We start from the raw sequence: 7,098 nt of genomic DNA, 5'->3' as shown, positions 1-7,098 counted from the left end.
GACTCATTGCGTCTTCACTAGACCCGCTAAACCAATGCCTCGTCATCGATTGCAGTGGTGCTGATTTAGCACGCTGTATAGACAAGCCCTCCGTACTGGTCTGCCCAGTGCCACAGATAGAGGTAAAATTACCTCCCCGCCCCTGCGGTGCTGCATCACATTAGCCCCTTTTGCCCCAGCATCACACTGGGAGCTCACGCTGAGTTGCTTGTCCATCATGACCCCGAAGCCTTTTGCAGAGTCACGGCTTTTTCCCTGCCTTGAAATGCAATGCCTAGAGACCCCCGTCTCCTCCTAAAATCCTAGTGTAAACAAACCCATAGATGCCGACTCCATGGGTGCTCCGGGACTCGAGCACCCATGGGGGAAAATTGGTGGGTGTTCAACACCCACCGGCCACAGCTGTTCCAGCTGCGTCACCAATCAGCTGTTTTGTGGCTGGCAGGAGGCACTTGGGAGAGGGCGGAGAGCAGCAGGCCAGTGGGGGGCTTCAGGGGAGGGGATGGGGGGGGCAGGAAGAGGCGGAGCAAGAGCAGGACCTTGGGGAAGGAGCAGAGTGGGGGGTGGGGCCTCAGGGTGGAGCAGGGGTGGAGCACCAATGGGGAAAAATAAAAGTCAGCACCTGTGGACAAACCTTAATTATTTTTTATTTTAGGCTGATGTAATCCACGTGCCTTCCACTGCAGCCTTTGTCTTTGTTTGACCCAAAGAAAGGGAGAAAAGCAGCGGGGAGGAGACATGGGATTTTAGTTGGGACGCTCTGGGTCTCTGCCCAGAAGGGACCAGAAACATGCAGGACTAGGGTCTGACACAGTACAAAGCGATGCTCTCCTGCCAACAGAGCATGTCTACACTGGGGATTAGGTCAAGTCGCTCAGGGGTGTGGATTTTTACAGGTGTGCGTTATGTTGACCGCTGTCAGTCTGTAGCCGAGACCTGGCCTTAGGAAGGAACAATCAAATGCAGAACTGCAAGGTGCCTTGGGTCAGTGTAACCACGTTGCTCAAGGGGGTGGATTTTTCGCACCCTTGAGAGACGTAATGGGGACGACCCAAATTGTAAGCATAGATGAGGCCTAAGGGCACACGGCTACGCTACAAATTTCCAGCAGCGCAGCTGTCCCGCTGTCGTGCTTCTGGTGAAGATGCTCTAAGCCAATGGCAGAGAGCTTGCCCATCGGCTTAATAACTCCACCTCCGCGAGAGGTGACAGCGATGTCGGCGGGAGAGGTTCCCCACTGGCCTAGCGCTGTCTACGTCGGTGCTTAGCTCGGTATAACACTCCTGAGCGACGTAAGTTATCCCAAAGTAATTCTGTAGTGTAGGCCAGGCCTAACTCTGTTCCACTCCCGTCCTTCCTAAACCTCAGCATTAGCTAGTGTAAAATCCTCACTTCCTACAGACGGAATGTCATTTTCTCCGGCGCCAGGCAAATTACCGGACATCAACTATTGTAAAGTACTGGTTTCGTGAAGGTACATCAACAGCAGATGACCCATCAGTGAGCATCACAGAACAAAAGACTCTCTTCATCGCTCTTCCTGCCCCCCCACCCCCCTCCTGCCATGAGTTGGGGATATGCAGACCTATTCCTCCTGTCGAGGGGTTGCAAAGAAAGAGGAATACCCCCCCCACACACACACACATACACACACACAACAAGAAGGACTAAGTTATCTCTGTGTTGCTGGACTTTGCGAGGGCAGGATTTCTAAGAAAAAGCACAGGATCCCCAGCTATACAGCCTGGGATAGCCCTAAAAAACGTGTAAAGTTTGATTACAATAGAAACTCTAATTACCTTTTGAAACTAAAGACTGTGACTCGTTTGTGTGTATACATTTAACTGCTTTATAAATAACTCCATTTCCCTATATAAATAACTCCCATTTCTTTTCCTTAGTTAATAAATCTTTAGCTAGTTTATTACTGGATTGGCTACAAGCGTTGTCTTTGGTGTACGATCTACCGTGCAACTGACCTGGGGTACATGACCGGTCCTATGGGACTGGGAGTAATTTGAATATTGTTGTGATTTTGGGTTTAAGGGACCATCTATCATGAAAGGAAGCATACCTAGATGGCAAGAAAGACGAGTGTCCAAGGAGGTTGCCTGTGACTCCATGGTTAGGCTACTGGGGCCTGAAGAGTTTACATTTAAGATCTGGCGGGTGAAATCTAAGTATAGAACTCAGCTGGGCTTTGGGCCCTGTCTGTGGTAGTCTGCCCCGAGGTTGGCATTCATGCTCTTGAGCCGCTGAAGGACAGCTTGATACTAAGCCAAATCTCCCATGCTGCAGATTGAGCCGATTAGTTCTTGTCCTACCTTCAGGGGCCATGGATAACCATTGATTCCCATACCCTCTATAGCAGTCCATAACCTATTGGAAGACTGTAAGCAGGTCCCCTCCGCAGTCTTCTTTCCTCAAGATCAAACCTGCCCAGTTTTTTTTTTTTTTTAACCTTTCCTCAGAGGCCAGAGTTTCTAAACCTTTCATTTGTGCTGCTCTCCTCTGGCCTCTGTCCAGTTTATCCCCATCTTTCCTAAAGCTATTTCAGGGCCTGCTGCATTTCTGCCCAGCTTCGATTCCATTCAGCAAAAATTGGGGAAAAAAGAACCCTTTGACAGAGGCAGATTTTAGCAACACAAGTCTATTTCTCCCGAGGGCCAAACTCAGATTCCCAGGGCCTGGCTTTCACTCGGGTTCAATGGCTGTAACTTGTTGCCTTGAACCCCCAGAGTTCTTGTTTATCTTTTCTGGCTAGCAAGTCCCTTTTGACCCTCTGTCTTCACATATGCCGTGTAAACCGTTTGGCAAATGAATGTTAGACACACACCAATCGCAAGAGCTAAATTCCCCGGTGAACACTGTGCTCTGTTTTGCTCCTCCCAAGAGGCAGCGGTTGCTGTACACTAACTAGGATAAGTGTCAAATGACTGTTATCCTTGCGGTCAGGCTCAGAGACATGGTTTGACCCCCTAGGTCGGCACAAAAAATGTTGGTAGAATCCCTCTACTTTACGAAAAGTTCTTTCTTTGGGGGACGCGGTATCTCTGGAACCCAGAGCTCAAATGACCCAAAATTTCGTTCACTGTCCCAAAGTCCACATTGAAACAGTAAGCTGGCCTTAGCGGCCAGCTGGTGCTCCCGTAGAACCATGTGCTAGAATCCTGCGCAAAGGGTCCTTCTGGTCCTATGAGTGAGAAAAGGTGGAAAATACTGGAAGTGAATCATTGGCGGTGCAACAGGTCTGCACCTGAACAGGTTTGGGTTTTGTTGAATATGGGGCCACATTTCTATGGGAGAGGAGGGCTGTCTGAATGGGACAGCCTGTATCTCCCAGATAGGGGGGCTAATCTTCTCTGGAGATGAGTGGGAGCAGCTAGGCCCATGTTAAATTAGAAATGAGAGGGGAGGGTGCTAAGAAGGCAAATGCAGTACATGCACAACTCAGCGTGCCACAAACAAATTGAACCAATGTGGCCAAGGATGTGAAAAAGCAGTGGGGGCGGGCGGGGGAATTAGTTGCTTTGTACCAAATGCTGGGAATCTGGGTGAGAGGTAGGAGTAGCTTGCGGTTCTCCCTGATGAGAAGAAATTTTATAGAATTGGCTTCAATGAAAATTGGTGGGATGATCCTTATGATTGCAACATTAATATCTCTGAGGGCAAAAGAGGGGTGTGTGTGTTGGCAAGGGGGTGGGAGGTGGCGTTCTGTATGAAAGACACCATTACCTGTTTTAGAGTGATTGATAACTTGGAACTGCAGGATCTTACATGCATATGGTTCAGTGTCTTCTCCTTTGTTTCCTGCCCATCAGCTGAGCAGCAATGATGGGTCTGGATGAAGTCTTCCCACCACCTTCTGTCTTGTATCAGAGTCTTGGCTTCCATCATCTTTAAATCTTTTTATTCTATGTTCTTCACCATGATTAGCCCATGCAGCCTCGGGCTTCCTCTATTTCTAGTTGCTTGGTACTCTGGTATGCATCACCACATGTGATTTCTGATCCATTCTTGGCCCATGTCCAAACCACGTCATGGTTTCTTGAATCTTATGTAACAGTGTTATTTCTTGCCCTAGTCATTTTCTTATCACATTGTCATTTCTTTTCTGCAGTCCTCAGACTCTCAACATCCACCCTCATCCAGCTCAGTTCTGCAGCCAGTATCTTTCATTCATTGGTTTTCCTCATATTCCAACTCTACATGAGATGCAGGGCCAAACACATTTGAATAAAAAATCAGCATATCTGTGAGAATGCTTCTGCCGATACTGCTGTACGGGTCAGAATATTGGTACATGGCTCCATGTGCTAACTTACCAAGTCCAGGAGAAGACACTGGTGTGGGTCTATTATAGACCATCGAATCAAATTAAAGAACAAGAGGAGTTACTCCATAAGCACCTGTCTGTAATATCTGGAAAGAAAAATTGTGTTGATTATGGATTACTCCAGTTTGGGAGACATATGCTGGACGTTTCATGTAGCCAGGGGTAAAACATCGTTAGATTGTCTAAAAATTATCACTGTTTGCTAAAGGAAAAGATATTGCCACTCAAATGAGGTAATTATTTTGGATCTCATGATGGATAATCACTGGACTGGAAGTGGGTGATTGCCTAGGGATCAGTGATCATGACCTGATTACATTCAATATGGGCAAACAAAGGTTAGTCCCAACAAGTAACATATATATGCTTCATGCTTCAAAAGGGGAAACTTCCCAAAGCTAAGGAAAATTATGAGCAAAATTGACCAGGAAGAAAAAATTTGACAGAAAAAATATGATTGAAAATGGGGAGTTCTTTAGGAAGAGTTTATAAGATGGCAACAACAAAAATAAACAAATGAAAAAAAACCCTGTAATGATTCTACAGTCGAGAAAGAGAACAACTTTGCCTAAAAGCCCATCCTGGTTCATTGGTGAAGTGAACCAGCAATTAGAAATAAAAAAGCAACATAAAATGAAGGGAAAAAAGAGGAAATAGATAGCAATTGATATGCATTAGAAGTTGTGAAGTGTAGAAAATGGATAAGGGAAGCTAAAGACATCAGGGAATAACCCATGGCTGGCAGGGCTAAGGACAGTAAGAAGGAGTTGGTAAAGTATATTAGGAGCAAAATAGGGGTGTCCTATCACCACCTAGGGGGTGTCCTATCACACTGAGCCATAGCAGATTATGAGCAAATATTCGATTTCATTTGCATTTTATTATTTTGAAATTGTGAAGAGCAGCAACTACTTAGCTCAGCCTGAAGCATCTCATCTAATGTTCTAGATCATAGCGTCTCCCCTTTGTGTACGACGAGACAGTTTAATGCACTGTGACGGACAGGAGATGCTCTTGTTTTGCAAACAAATATTTTTGCAAAGAATTTTCATCCTACTTGTTATGATTTCAAGAAACAAAGTGGTTTCGTCTGAATGGATTTTCTGACAGAAAACGGTTTCCATGAAAATGTTCACACCTTATTTCCTGGGCTCTGGAAGTGCTGGGATGTCAGGATCCTGCAGGTGCTGTCACCTCCGCCCTAGGGCCGTGTTCTGCACCCCCCTGCTGCTGGCTGAGTTTCTCCGTCCCTTGGCAATAAGACAGAAACTTGTTTTCACAGCCAGTCGATCGCCCTCGTGTCATCACCCTGCCTGCTGGCTGGGCAGGGTAACTCCTGAGGTCACCACCGTCTCCAGCCTGCCTTGGGCTTGGGGAGTGAGGAGGAGGGCAAGGGACATCTGCTGACCCTGAACATCCGCCATCCATCGTACCATCACTGAGAGCAAGTGAGTGGCATTCAGGTTCCTCGGTGGCTTCCCCTGTCTGTGGGGAGAGGCAGAAAGAGGGGGAGAGGATATCTCCCAAGGGGGATTTCATTTGCAAACAGTCCCCAAGAGCCCCTCACTCTTAGACCAGGCAGGAGCTTCTCCAGAGCCGTCTCCAGTGTGTTTGGAAAGGTTCCAGCAATGGGGCTCCCAGCCCTTCCCTTGTGGGACACTGTTCCCCAGGCTGAGAGTCTCGGAGCTGGGCCAGAGCCTGTGAGCTGCTGAGCATGGAAATCAATGGGCAACGAGGAGGGCCCTGGTCTTCCTGTGCCTAGGGTCTTTGTGACTTTGACGTGGGGAATGGTTTCCCAGGAGAAGTCGGGACTCCTGGTTTCTCTTCCTTCTCTAGCCTGGGTGGGAGAGTGGCCTGGGATAAGAGGAGGGGGCTGTTTGTCCAGAGTAACCGATGGTCTTTGGGACTGACCCCATTGCTGGAAAAGGATGAGACTTCCTGGATATTGCAGCAGCAGGGATTACGAGGGGGAACGTTGGGAGCAGATCATGCAATGAACTCCTGTCCGTGTGTGTAGATGGCACTCCCTGCACTCCTGTGGGGGCAGAGGGGGCGGCTGTGGTTGGAGCAGGGAGGAGGAGGGACGGAAAAGGGCCAGGAGTGAAAGGCTGCCTTGAGCCCAGACTCACCCCTGCTCCCCGCTCGGTTCCAGGATGGCCAGGCTCCTGCGGATGTTGCGGAGGAAGGCTCTGCCGGTGGCCCCAGAGCCTGAGGGAAGCAGCTGCCGCCTTCCCGAGGGGCAGAGCAAGCCCTGCGTCCCCGCTGGCGGGGAAGCAGCTCCCGTCCAGCCCAGACGGCGGAAGTGCCCGGCCTTCTGGAAAAGGACCCCGGCTCCCGGCGCAGGCGCCGAGCTGGGAGCGGCCCCGACCAGGCCCCGGTGGAGCTGGCCCAGGCTGCGGTTCGGCAGACAGGACCCAGCCCAGGAGGGGCGCCGGGCAGGGTGGCTCTGGGGCTGGTTGTGTGGGCAGCAGCGGCCCCAGGAGCCCAGCCCTCCTTCCCATCAGGAGGCCTCGCTCTGCCCGCTCTCTGAGGCCCTTCCAGCCCCCGCCGGCCAGGAGGGGGAAGGTCCCTGGCCCAGCACTGGACAGCAGCAGCCATCACACAGCTGCCCCTTCCGCACGGGGACCTGGGGGTGGGGGCGTGAAGAGCTGCTGCCACCTTGGTCCTTGCTGCTCCGGGCGGGGGGAACAGGCCCCTCCCCTGGAGTCCTGGGCAGGGGAGGGGGGCTCTACTCTGGGCTTCTGCAGCTGTTGGGAGCTGAA

The sequence above is a fragment of the Caretta caretta genome, chromosome 14 (genome assembly GCF_965140235.1).
Source record: "Caretta caretta isolate rCarCar2 chromosome 14, rCarCar1.hap1, whole genome shotgun sequence".
Lineage (NCBI taxonomy): Eukaryota > Metazoa > Chordata > Testudines > Cheloniidae > Caretta > Caretta caretta.
Note: the sequence above shows the minus strand (reverse complement) of the source record.